At 34.7% G+C, this 14,784-nt stretch overlaps 1 protein-coding gene across 10 annotated transcripts in view; it reads left to right on the plus strand.

The window, feature by feature from the left end:
- Positions 1-14,784, plus strand: part of ACBD6 (acyl-CoA binding domain containing 6) — a 213,247-nt gene that overhangs the window by 101,364 nt on the left and 97,099 nt on the right. The window lies entirely within an intron of this gene.

The raw sequence follows: 14,784 nt of genomic DNA on the forward strand, positions 1-14,784 counted from the left end.
TCAACGCAGAGGCTGCTTGAGATTCTGTCTCTCCCTCTCTGTGCTCTTCCTGCTTGCGCGCACTCTCTCTCTCTCTCTCTGACATAAATAAGTCTTTAGAAAAAAAAGTAGTGTATTATAATTTTGGTGAGCTAGACACCTGGATTCAAATCTTAGTACTGTCACTTTCTAGCTATATGACTTTCTCAAGCTTATTCTGTGTCTCAGTTTCCTAATGTATAAAATGGAGATTATCATAGTACCTGTGTCATTGTTTTTGAGGGACTAAATCAGTAAATACATATAAAGTTTTTTTTTTAAATTTTTTAAATTTATTTATGATAGTCACACAGAGAGAGAGAGAGAGAGAGAGAGAGAAGCAGAGACATAGGCAGAGGGAGAAGCAGGCTCCATGCACTGGGAGCCCGACGTGGGATTCGATCCCGGGTCTCCAGGATCGCGCCCTGGGCCAAAGGCAGGCGCTAAACCACTGCGCCACCCAGGGATCCCAATACATATAAAGTTAAACAATAACTGGCACACACATAACAAGCACTCAATAAATTTTAGCTTTCTTGATTGTTTTTAATGAATAATATGAATAAAAAATGATAATATAATGAAATGAATGAAGATGACAACTTTTTTTTAAAGATTTCACTCATCTATTTAATTATTTATTTTTAAATTTTATTTATTTATTCATGAGAGACAGAGAGGCAGAGATGTAGGCAGAGGGAGGAACAGGCTCTATGCAGGGAGCCCGATGTGGGACTCGATCCCAGGACTGCGGGATCAACTGCTGAGCCACTCAGGTGTCCCTCATCTATTTATTTTAGAGAAAGAGAGTGCACATGTGTGTGCAGGGTGGAGGGGGGGGTGCGTGGGAAAGGGTGAGGGACAAGCAGACTCCTCACTGGGAGCCCAACATTGTCTCGATCGCACAACCCTGAGATCCTGACCCAAGCTGAAACTGAGTCAGACACCCAACCAACTTAAAAAAAAATGTACCCCAACACTTTTTTTTAACTTAATTTCTTAGAGAAGTTTTAGGTTTACAATAAAATGGAGAAGAAGGTACAGACTTCCCATATATCCCCTGCTCCCTGCATGTGTATAGCTGACTCCATTATTAACATCACTCACCAAAATGGTATATATTTTTTTAAAGATTTTATTTATTTATTCATGAGAGACACAGAGAGAGAGGCAGAGACGTAGAGAGAGAAGCAGGCTCCATGCAGGGAGCCCGACATGGGACTTGATCCTGGGACTCCAGAATTATGCCCTGGACCAAAGGCAGGTGCTAAACCATTGAGCCACCCAGGGATCCCCAGAATGGTCTATTTTTTACCAAGGATGAACCTACATTGATATATCATTATCACCCAAAGTCTGTAGTTTACCTTAGGGTTGACTCTTGGTGTGGGTTTGGACAAATGTATAATGACATCTATCCATCATTTTATATTATACAGAGTATTGTCACTACCCTTAAAATCCTGTATGCTCTGTTAATTTATACTCTCTGCTCTACTCCAACCATTGATCTTTTTTATTATCTTTTTATTAGCATGGTATATTTTTCCCCAAACATTTACTTTTACTCTATATGTGTCATTATATTTAAAAGGAGTTTCTTGTAGACACAGTATATAGTGGGGTCATGTTTTTCATCCACTGAGAAAAATCTTTTAACTGGTGTATTTAGACCACTGATATTCAAAGTAATTATTAATATAGTTGGATGAGTATCTGTCATTTTTGTTACTGTTTTCTCTTGGTTACACTTATTCTTCCTATTTTTGTCTTCTCTTTTTCAACTTTTTTCGGTTTTTAACTGAGGATTTAATGATTCCGTTTTTCTCTCCTTTCTTAGCATATCAGGCCTCTTTTATTTATTTTTTTTAGCTTTTTTTAGTGGTTGCCCTAATGTTTGCAATATACATTTACAACTAATCCAAGTCTATTATCAAATAACATGATACCATTTCATGAATAGTGTATCTTATAGTAATAAAATAATCTTAATTTTTCCCTCTAATCCTTTGTATCATTGCTGTCACTCATTTCACTTATATATACACATACATAAGCATATATAGACACACACACACCTCTATATGTATATATATGATAGATATATAGGCGTACATAATTGAGCACAGTGTTCCTGTTATTTTGAACAAATTGTTATCTGTTGGATAATGAAAAATAAGAAAAAAAAAGGTTATTTTTGCCCTTACTTATTCCTTCTTCTCTTTTCTTCTTTTCTTCATGTAGATCCTGTATTATTTTCCTTCTCTCTAAAGAACGTCTTTTAACATTATTTGCAAGGTCCTCTGGCAGCAAATCTCCTCAATTTTTGTTTGTCTGAGAAAGTCTGTATTTGTCCTTCATTTTTGAAGGAGAATTTCTCAGGATACATAATTCTAGGTTGGTGGAGTTTTTTTCAACACTATTTCACTCCACTCTCTTGCTTGCATGGTTTCTTTTTTTCTTTTCTTTTTTTTTTAATATTTATTTGGGGACACCTGGGTGGCTCAGTGGTTGAGCTTCTGCCTTTGATTCAGGGTGTGATCCTGGAGTCCCAGGATTGAGTCCCACATTGGGCTCTCCACAAGGAGCCTGCTTCTTCTTCTGCCTATGTTTCTGCATCTCATGAATAAATAAATAAAATCTTAAAAAAAGAGATTTTATTTATTTAGAGTGCAAGTGCAGAGGAGGGATAGAGGGAAAGAGAGAATGTCAAACACTCTATGCTGAGGGCATGAAGCCTGACATGGGGCTTGATCCCACCACCCACAGATCATGACCTGAGCTGAAATCAAGAGTTGGGTGCTTAACTGACTAGAGCAACCACCCATGTGCCCCTCTTGCATGGTTTCTGAGAAGTCAGATGTAATTTGTATCTTTGTTTCTCTATAAGTAAGTTGTTTCTTTCTCTCTATTCTTACAAGATTTTTCTTTGTTTTTGATTTTTTAAAATAATTTAAAAATGATATGCCTAGATGTAGTTTTTTGGGTTTTGGGGGATATTTATCTTGCTTATTGTTCTCTGAGCTTCCTGGATCAGTGGCTTGGTGACTAGCATTAATTTGTCAATTGTTTCATGTATTTGTTTCATGTATTTGTCATTGTTTCATGTATTTCTTTTGTACCTTCTTCTGTTTTTCTGCTTCTGGTGTCGCCATGATGCATATATCACACCTTTTGTAGTTTTCCCACAGTTCTTGGATACTCTATTCCATTTTTTTTTTCAAGCCTTGTTATTTTTGATTTTCAGTTTCCACGGATTCTATCTAGCTCAAAGATTGTTCTCTAGTCATATCCAGGCCACTTAATAAGCCCATCAAAACTTTATTTATTTATTTATTTATTTATTTATTTATTTATTTATTTATTTATTTATTTATTTTTACCTCTAGAATTTCTCTTTTGTTTTTCCTTAGGGTTTCTTTTTTCTTTTTAAATTTTTGTTTTAATTTTTATTTATTTATGATAGTCACACACACAGAGAGAGAGAGAGAGAGAGAGGCAGAGACATAGGCAGAGGGAGAAGCAGGCTCCATGCACCGGGAGCCCGATGGTGGGATTCGATCCCAGGTCTCCAGGATCGCGCCCTGAGTCAAAGGCAGGCGCTAAACCGCTGAGCCACCCAGGGATCCCTTCCTTAAGGTTTCTGTGTCTTTGTTTACATTGTTCATCTGTTCTAGCATACTGCTGATTTTATCTATTAGAGCCTTTAGCATATTAATCATAGCTGTTACAAATTTTTGGCCTGATAATTCTAATATCCTTGCCATATTTGGTTCTGTTAATTGCTTTGTCTCTTCAAATTGTGTTTTTTGTCCTTTGGTATGCCTTATAATTTTTACTAACAGCTAAACATCATATACTGGATAAAAGAAACTGCTATAAATGGTTTTTTAGTGATGTGGTGGTGAGGTGTGGAAGACTGGAAGAGCTCTGTAGCCTTGGGATTGTCTTTTTAGCGAGTCTGTGCTTCTTGTCTGAATCTCACAAGTCTTTCTGTCTTTTTTCCTCCCTACTTAAAGTGGAACAGGATGACTAGAGTGTACTGGAGTTGGGTAATTCCCTTACCCCAGGTCAGTTGGCTCTGATAATATTCCAGCAGGTTAGGCACTGGTTTAACTAGTTTTCCCCAAAGGCAGGCCTTGTCAAGAGCAGAGTGCTCTGATATATTTCAGAAGGGTTTATTTCCTGCTCCAGAAGCAAGAGGAGATTTTTCTCTGCTAGTTACTTTGGGAACCTGGTCAAACTCCTGGAGATAAATCTCATAATGTTGTGTAGCCTCCCTAACATGAGTCGATTCCCCTGGAGTTTTTAACTCTTCAGAGTTGTCCACACTGAGCCTTCATCAATTTGTCAGTTGTAGTCAGGTTTTTCTGCCTGGCAGTTCCTGGAGTGGTTTTCACTTGTGAAGCTCTGCTTTATTTTTATTTTTTTATAAAGATTTTATTTATTTATTATGAGACACACAGAGAGAGAGAGAGAGAGAGAGAGAGAGAGAGGCAGAGACAGGCAGAGGGCAAAGCAGGCTCCATGCAGGGAGCCCGATGCTGGACTCAATCCCGGGGCTCCAGGAGCACGCCCTGGACTGAAGGCGGTGCTAAACCGCTGAGCCACCTGGGCTGCCCTGAATCTCTGCTTTAGAAAGTTGAGTTCACTTGTCTGTCTCTCTAGTCTTGGGGGCAGTGGTTTGCCCTGTGTCCTCCCCTCTTTTTTTTTTTTTTTTCAGAGATTTTATTCTATTTTATTTATTTATTTATTTATTTATTTATTTATTTATTTATTTATTTTTGAGAGAGAGAGAGAGAGAGAGTGCGTGCTTGAGAGAGAGCAAGCAGGAGCAGGGAGAGGGGCAGAGGGAGAAGGAGGCTCCCCACCCACTCTAGTGGGGAGCCTGATGTGGGTCTGAAACCCAGGACCCCAGGATCACGACCTGAGTCAAAGGCAGGCACTTAACTGAGCCACCCAGGTGCCCCTGTGCCCTCCCCTCTCTTATGGATCCAACAAGAATAGTTGATTTTTCAGTCTGTTCAGCATTTTGCTTGTTGTTAGGATGAAGTGGCTACTTCCAAGCTCCTTATATATGGAATTGCAAACTGGAAGTCCACTTAGCTTTTCAAGGTCACTTTTTCCCTGGAATGTATTGTGCATGTACTAGATGTTCCCTATTAGAATTTCCTGTCTTTTAGATGGTAATACTTTATATGGTATATATTTTAGTTTATAGAGTACTTTAACTTATTATCTTGCGAACAACCGTGTAAGGTAGATGCTCGCCTCATTTTACAGACAGGAACTAATTCAGAGATCTGCATATCACTTACTCAAATACATGTAACTGCTAAGTGGAAATGCAGGTCTGAGAGAGTGTTCTTTTTTCCACCGGATTTAAGAAGGATATGCAATTTCGAGTTGGCCCTACTAGGAGTATGCTCTGATTTGCAACAATTTCTTTTATAAAATAGTACTAGAAGGCAAATCTACACATGACCTTTGCAAAGATCATTGGACAGCAGTGATTGGAATAAAATGTCTAGAACACAATAGCTTACACTAAAACAATTTTTTTTGCAAAGATAAAGGAAACTTGTAAAATGTGCTTCTGTCATTCAGTTACTTTGATGTAGTATGGCTTCCCATGTCTTCCAGTTTGTTACCCATGCAGCTACCTTTACCCCCAGCCTGCCAGAACATTGTGTTTCCGTGAACAGATGAAGTGCTTACACATTCATAGACTGAGACGCCAAGAATTCAGTTGGGTTCTCTCATTACTCCAAGCAGATTTCTGCCCTCTCAGCCATGACATCTCAGGCTGGGCCTTGAATACTGATGGCAAGCCTTTTATTATTAATCAGGGATTTGTATGAATTAATTTAAGTACATGAGGGAAATGAGAGCTTAAAATTAGAATCAAACTTAACATCCTAAATAAAATAAATAGTATTGCTTCATGACTTTTAAAGCTCTAGCAAATAAAACAACAACTTGGTAAGCCTTGCTGATGGACTAAGAGTATGAAATGTCATAATTAAATTGCTAGCTAAATAGTTTTAACCCCTTTATAAAAAAAAAGATATTTCCTACTATAGTAAGTTGGGTGACAATTAAAGTTCTGAAAGGACATCCAGTTCTTTGTGTCTGTCTATCTGATTTGAGCTTGAGAGATTTCATTGCTGATTGCCTAGGATACTTTGGGATGGTATATGACTTTATTTAAAATGTTCATCCAGCAAGTCCAGCCCAATTTCAGCCTTGCCCTTAGATGACTAAAAATTATATTTATTGCGCTTAAAATTTGCTGTAAGCATATAAAGAAATTTAATTATAGTCATAAAATAAGTCATAGTCATAGAAATATAATTTATAGTAATAAATGATATGCTTGCATTTCCACATATTGAAATAAACACAATCATTTATTGCTGGAAATGTATATATTTGGATCTGTAACTATCATAGCACATGAATATATATATAAAATGCTTTTAAATTCATATTTCATAATGAAGTTATTTTACTATCAATAAATATAGCTCCTGGTATATATCTTTTATTTATTCAAGTTGTAATTACTATAAATAGAGTAAGGCATTTATTTCTAATTGAAGAAAATTATGTTGTGTTTCTCCAGCTGATATCATAATTAGGATATTGTATTTCTCAGAGAAAAGTTTTATATAAAAAAACAAGTTTTGTAGTTATACTTACTATACCATTCTCCATATGTTTGTTGATTCTTTCAAATGCTTTGAAGGAAATTACCTTTTTCTTCATTCCTTTACCTTCTCGCTTTGTTTTACATTTGTGGCTCATGTCCGAGTATAATTTGCATGCTTTTGCCTTGAGAAACTGCTCCAAAATCTGGTGAAAGTGATAGTGTTAACCTAACAAAAGGTTTAAGAAGCAGAATCAGTGTATTGATACTAAATTTATGCTTTTATTTAAGATTTTAGAAAAATAAATATATGTCCTTAAATAATTTTCTACATATGAGTATATGTTATTTTGATTGTGTATTTGATTAAAATAGTAATTTGAAGGAACTTATTCACGTTAATAATGGAGAAATGCATTCTAAACTGTCACGTTATTCTCATTTGCATTAATTCATGCAGCACCATATCAGAAGTACCCTAACTTTAATCAGAAGCTTGGATTTAATACAAAATCAGAAAAAAAAAAAAAAGAAAAAAAATACAAAATCAGGTAATAGTAAAAGTAGGTTAAATGAGCTGTGGCAACTTACTTTTTATTAACTTTTTATTGTGGTGAAATATACATAAAATTTACCATTTTAACCATTTTGAAATGTATAGTTCTGTGGCACTAAATATATTCACATTGTTGTGTAACTATCACCACCATCCATCTACAGAATGTTTTCATCTTCTACAACCAAAAGTCTGTACTCATTAAGCACTTAACTCCCCATTCCTTCCTCCATCCCCACCTCCCAACAATTACCTTTCTACTTTCTATCTCCATAAATGTAACTACTTTACATTTACTTTACATCACTCATGTTAATGGAATCACAAGTTTTTATCCTTTGTGGGCTTTTCCCACTTAGCATAACATCTTTAGGTTCATCTGTGTTATTGCATATGTCAGAATTTCCTTCCTTTTTGAAACTACATAATACTGCATTGTATGTGTATACCACATGTTGTTTATCCAGATATGTGTCTTTGGATACTTGAGTTGCTTTCATACTTTGGCTATTATGAATAATGTTGCTATGAATGTGAGTGTACATATTTTTGTTTGATTTTTTCCCAGCACGTCAGTATTAGTTTGGGCTTTTTTTTTTTTTAAGATTTTATTTATTTATTCATGAGAGACACACAGAGAGAGAGAGAGAGAGAGAGAGAGAGGTAGAGACACAGGCAAAGGGAGAAGCAGAGGGGCTCCATGCAGAGGGCCCAATGTGGGATTCGAGTCCCGAGGCTCCAGGATCATGCCCTGTACTGAAGGCAGGCGCTAAACCCGCTAAGCCACCCAGGGATCCCCAGTTTAGGCTTTTTTGGGGGAGGGGTTTTTTTAAGATAGCATTTACATACAGTGAAATGCACAAATCTTAACTGCACATTCAATTAATATACCTATGTAAGTGAAAGATATAGAACATTACTATCACCCCAGACAGCTCCATCATGCCCCTTCCGAGGTGATTCATTCTTCTAATTCCACAAAGATAACCATTGTTCTGATAATTTTTCTTCTGTAGATTGGTTTTGTGTGTTTTACAACTTTATGTAAATGGAATCATAATATGTACTTTCTGTGTAAGTTTTCTTCCATTTAGCATAATGTTTTTGAGATTCGTTCATTTTGTTGTGTAAATCAATTCTTTCTTTTTTTATATTGCTGAGTAATATTCCATCATATGAATGTATTATGAGCCATTGTTTTGTGATGGACACCTGGGCTATTTTCATGGCAACTTATTACTTATTTTATACAGGATAAAGTAATATCTCCCTTGCTTCTTTCTTCATTTGTTAAGTCACTAGCATTATGGCTTAGAAACTCCTTGTGAAGAGATTTTTTTTTTAAGTAGTAAATTTATTTATTTATTTTTAAAGTAGTAAATTTAAAATGCTTCTCAATTCCCTGACAACTCAGCAACACTACTTCTGTTTACCTTAGATCTTAGCCAGTAAAAGAGATAAAAAAGTTGCTGATTTAAATATGTCTCACACATATTGGTAAGTGGTATTGTTTTTAATGGTGGTAAAGAAGTTATCCTACAGGGAGCCACTGGCTTCCATGCCGAGTGCATCTTGACACCTTGAACTGCCTCCTGGTCCTAATCTTGTCTTTAAATGTTTGAGACAACATCGTTGATTCACTATTGAGAGGGAGGTATAAGTAAGGAGGCATTGTGTAGTGTCTGTTGCTTGCAAGTAAAGGAATTGTCCCTGTAGCCAGCTGCTACAGAAGCAGCAGCGGAGGGTAGAAGATACAGATGGGATAGAGGAGACAGAGACATGAAAGGTTATCAGTAGCTGAAGTCAGTCTCCACCACAGTTGTCACTTTAAACCCAGTTTTTTTGCAGAGAGAAATTCAAGTCAATCTGTTTGCAGTATGTCCTTTGCACAGAATGGCAAGATGACAATTCTCACAAATTTAAATATACCAAATTTGCCATGTTTTTGTCCCCTGTACCTATGGTGTACATTTTGTATCTATTCTCAGAATACCATAAGAACATCAAGACTTATTTTATAATGCATTCTCTTTTCATTTAATGTATGGTATCAGGAGAAAATCTAGTTTAAAAAAATTCTACAGGTATAAAGAAAAGTAACTAAGGATATCAAAGAAGCATTTAAAATATTAAGACCTGTTCTTTACTTTTCAGAAGGTATGAAAGTAATACCACTTAATAGGTTAGCTGCCACCCTGCACTTTCAAAGCACTTAAGAGTCATTCATCTGTCTGAGGTAGGACAGTATTTGCACTCTTGGTTAACAGATGAGAACTCTTTTTTACTCCCCTGTGTTTTACTGTATTTGAATTCCAGAATTTATTTAGAGCTCTCCAAATAGGGCTTCTTAGTCTCCTTGTGGCCAAAGATTCCTTTTAATAATGGCTTTCCCCCCTAATCTCCTAAATACTTGTAGAATATTTTGTCAGGAGAGTTGTTAAACTAGAAACAAACAAGGAATTGTCAGCTTTTGTGGTAGCAGTAAAAATACATTTAACTTGGTAATTTGTAGGAGATTTATCATTCATAGAAAATAAAGCAATTACGTAAAAAAAACAGTGAACTACTTTATGAATTTGGATAGTCTTTAAGAAACTATAGCTTTAATGTGTACCTAATTCATGGTTTTTCTTTTAGAGGAGAGATTATGAAATCCTGTATCTAAAATAATTTAATAATTGCATTATATTGGTCAAGGTATGTGTATGGTTAACAGAGAAGAAAGAAGGTGTTTACTTCCTGATATTGTCCTGAATGTTTATGAGGATAGAATCTTTGCAAATTACTGGTTATTACTTGAATTAATAATCTTAAATTAGAGCATGTTTAGAGGAACTTTATAATTTGAAGTAAAGAAAAATAACATTTGGACACCTGACTGTGCTGGTCTTTGTTCATTTAAGTACAAAGCATTTTAAAACCAAAGATTCCAAATCCTAATTCATTTTATTTTTGCTTGTTTACAAGTATGTTTAATCTTGCTCTTGTTTTGAGCTTCTTAATACTGCATAAAAACATTAATCACTAGGTGGTCTTAATGTAGGTATCTTCAGCACTTCTACAGAAAGTCATTGTCAGAATTCATTCTAATTCAAGGTTAATTAGTGTACCATTAAAATAATGTGTTACAAAAATTAATTACATCACAGGTCAAAAAACGTATTAAAAAGCGTAGTGTAAATGTCTGAGAGCACATCATCATCCTTAAAACATTGCTAGACTCATGCTACCATTCTGGAAAATATGTTTAAAGTGGAAATCACTATTGAGGTCCAGTCATAGGTGTTTCCCCTAAAGTAAATTTTTGGCACCACATATGGGAAATTTAAAATATAACTCCCATTAACAGTAAAATGTGTTGCTTGTCTGCTTTCCCATTGCAACAGCTGAGGATTTATATTTTAGCATTAGTCGATATAACCCTATTGGGTTAAAACCTAAGGAGAAATCAGGAACCTGGTTGAAAAGTAGAAATTATCTGTACATTTTGAAGTAAAAGTACTAGATATATTAATATTATGGTTTTTTTTACTTAACTATTAGGTACTTTGGTAGGTACCCTGTGTAAGTATTTCACATATCATTTTAACTATATGGTAATTCTTGTTAATAGTTTAACTTAATAGCCATAAAATATACACTTAAAATTAGAACAAAAAAAGACTTTGAAATTCTGATTCTCTTAATGTAAAAAGCTGTGTAACAGTTAAATCGAACCATAGAATATTTTATACATTGGTATTTTTCCCCAAGAGTCTTATTACAATATCTGATTGTCCATATGAAAGGTTTTGGAATTTGTGCCTTAGTAACAGCAGGTTGGAGCTACAGAAATTTTAACATGGGAAACTCTTTTCTCTACTCAACAAATGCATTGTTTACTTGGCTTTTAGAACTGTCTCCTTTAAAGGAAATTCTTAGTGGGCTCTGAGCAAAATAGTTTTGCTACTGTAACAAATTGTGAAGAATTTGCCCACCTTTTTAAAATTTTTGATTTTTATGTGTGTGTAAATTCAAAGTAAATAAAAAATTGAGTAAATAAAAAAAGAATAATTTGTAGGGAGGAAGTTATCTTTGTTTTTTTTTTATTGTTTGCTTTAAGAATAAATCTGGTTTAATTAGTCAAACTACTAGGTGCGTGAAGAGAGTCTGAAAGATAAAAACTATAAATTGGGTTTAGAAAAGCTTTCTCAAAAAGTGCTTACTTTAAAACCATCTTTGTCCCAGCTTATATCTTCTTAAATCTTTTCTAAAATGACATAAAGTAGGATTTCAACTTAATGCGGAAAAGCATTCCATTGCTTAGAAATGACATCACTTCTACCCTCAAAAAGTAAGGTTAAACTATGTACCACTCATTTCTTCAGAAAAGCCCTTAGCTTCTGGGTTTTTAAAAATTCTTTGGACCAAGTAGGCTTCTTTAATTAACTAAATCAAGATTTTCTGATAGTGGAGAATAGAATTAACATGTTGATAGTAACTGTGTGGTAGACAGTGGTTAAATGTTCCATATTTAGTACTTTGTCTTCTAACAGTTAATCATCTATTTTGTTTTGCAAGTGCAGCATTTGAAGATAGACACAAGCAGACTATAGTAGTGTTTTTTTTTAATGTTTCAGAATGTAAACTTGGAATATTAATGGGCAATGCCTAGTTTCAAACTGACTAAATTTTCTTATATTTTAAGGAATATGAATTAATTCATATGTACTGAGTGTGATTTCTACCTAAGTTTAAGTACTCACATTTGATTCGTAAGATTTCTTTCACCAGAAGTGAACATAATAAATTAAGAAAACTATTTTTTACATTTATAAAGCTCTTTAAAATTAACAGGGCATTATCTTATAGTTCATTCATTCAACAAATACTGTTGATGTTACTGTTTTTAGTATTATCCTTTTTTTCACTCTGTGGGTGAGGAAATGGATCAGGCTGAAGTAAGTTATTGGGCTAGTACATAATGGATTCCAGAAATAGAATGCAGGATTTCCAATTGATTTAGAAAAGTCTACTGCCTTTCCCATAGAGCATTTTATATCAGGTATTCTTAAAATAATTAACCTACAGTTATACATATTACTTTTCTTTCTTAAAACATTATATCTTTTAGTACATACCTATTAATAATTACTTGAATGACCAAAATGCTGCAATCAAAAGACACGGGATGGCAGAATGGATAAAAAAAAAAAAAATAAGGCCCATCTATATGTTGCCTTCAAGAGAGTCACCTTGGATCTAAAGACACATACAGACTGAAAAGTGAAGAGATGGAAAAACGTTTGCCATGCAAATGGAAACAAGGAAGAGGCTGGGGTAGCAATACTTAAATCAGACAAAATAGACTTTAAAACAAAGATTGTTAATACAAAGAAGAGCATTACATAATGATAAAGGGATCAATCCAACAAGAAGATAGAAGAATTGTAAATATCTCTGGACCCAACTTTGGAGCACCTAAATACATAAATTAAATATTAATGGACATAAAGAGAGAAAGTGATGGCAATAAAGTAATAGGGGATTTAACACCCCATTTACATCAATGAATAAATTTAGACAAAATCAATAAAGAAACAATGTCATTGAATGATACATTATATTAGATGGATATTACACATATATACTGAACATTCCATTCAAAGGAAACAGAATACACATTCTTTTGAAGTGCTCATGGAACATAATCCAGAATAGATCACATGTTAGGCCACAAAACAAGTCTCAATTAATTTAAGAATATGAAATCTCACCATGCGTTTTTTTCTGATCACAACAGTCTGAAACATAAGAGATAGATTACACGAAAAAAACTGGAAAAAAAAAAACCCAAACTTATGGAGGCTAAACAACCAGTGGGTCAGTGAAGAAATCAAAGAAGAAATAAAAAACATGGAGACAAATAAAAATGAAAACACAAAGATCCAAAATCTTTGGAATGCAGTTCTTAGAAGAAAGTGTACAGCAATATAGGCCTGCCTCAAGAAACAAGAAAAAACTCAAACAATCTAACCTTACACTTAAAAGAACTAGAAAAAGAAGAACAAAGCCAAGGTGAGTAGAAGAAAGGAAATAATGAAGAACAGAGGCTGGGGATCCCTGGGTGGCGCAGTGGTTTGGCGCCTGCCTTTGGCCCAGGGCGCAATCCTGGAGATCTGGGATCGAATCCCACGTTGGGCTCCCAGGAGCAGGTTCTTTGAAAAGATAAACAAAATTGATAACTTTTAATCATACTCATTGGGTGGGGAATGGCCCAAATAAAGTCAGAAACAAAGGAGAAGTAACAGCTGACACCATAGAAATACAAAGTATTTTAAGATACTACTGTGAAAAATTATATGCCAACAATTTGGACAACCTAGAAAAAATGGATAAATTCCTAGAAACATATAACCTTCCAAAACTAAATCAAGAAGAAATAGAAAATCTGAAAATCTATTAACAAAATTGAATTGGTAATCAAAAAACTACCAAAATACAAATGTCTAGAACCAGATGGATCCACAGGTGAATTCTATCAAACATTTAAAGAAGAGTCAATACCTATTATCCTTAAACTGTTCTAAAAAATAGAAGAGGAAGGAAACCTTTCAAATACATTCTATGAGACCATTATTACCCTGATACCAAAATTGGGCAAAGACACCAGTAAAAAAGAAAACTACAAGTCAAATATCCCTGATAAACATAGATGCAAAAATCCTCAACAAAATATTACTAAACCACATTCACAATACATTGAAAGAAAATACATTGAAAGGATCATTTACCACAATCAAGTGAGATATACTCTGAGATTTATTCTGAGAATGCAAGGATGGTTCAGTATTCACAAACCAATGTGATACACTACATCAATAAAATGAAGGATGAAAATCATATGATCATCTTAATAGATGCAGAAAAAGCATTTGACAAAATTTGACATCTGTTCATGATAGGAACTCAACAAAGTGGGTTTAGAGGGAAAATACCTCAACATAATAAAGGCCACATATGAAAGACCTACAATTAACACCATACTCAATGGTGAAAAACTGAGAGCTGGACAAGGATGTCCACTGTTACCACTTTATTCAATATAGTACTGGAAATCCTAGCCATAGCAATTATACAAGAAAAAGAAATAGGGGATCCCTGGGTGACTCAGTGGTTTAGCTCTGCCTTCAGCCCAGGGCGTGATCTTGGAATTCCGGGATCGAGTCCCACATCGGCTCCCTGCATGGAGCCTGCTTCTCCCTCTGCCTGTGTCTCTGCCTCTCTCTGTCTCTGTGTTTCTCATGAATAAATAAATAAAATCTTAAAAAAAAAAAGAAATAAAAGGCATCCATCCATACTGGTAAGGAAGAGGTTAAAGTGTCCCTATTTGCAGATGACATAGAATAGACATACATAGAATACATACATAGAATAGACATACATAGAAAACCCTAAAGGCTCCACCAGAAAGCTACTAGAACTGATAAACGAATTCAGTGAAGTTGTAAGATACAAAATTAATACTCAGAAATCAGCATTTCTATACACTAATAACAAAAAAAAAGAAATTAAGAAAAAA

The sequence above is a fragment of the Nyctereutes procyonoides genome, unplaced genomic scaffold (genome assembly GCF_905146905.1).
Source record: "Nyctereutes procyonoides isolate TBG_1078 unplaced genomic scaffold, NYPRO_anot_genome, whole genome shotgun sequence".
NCBI lineage: Eukaryota > Metazoa > Chordata > Mammalia > Carnivora > Canidae > Nyctereutes > Nyctereutes procyonoides.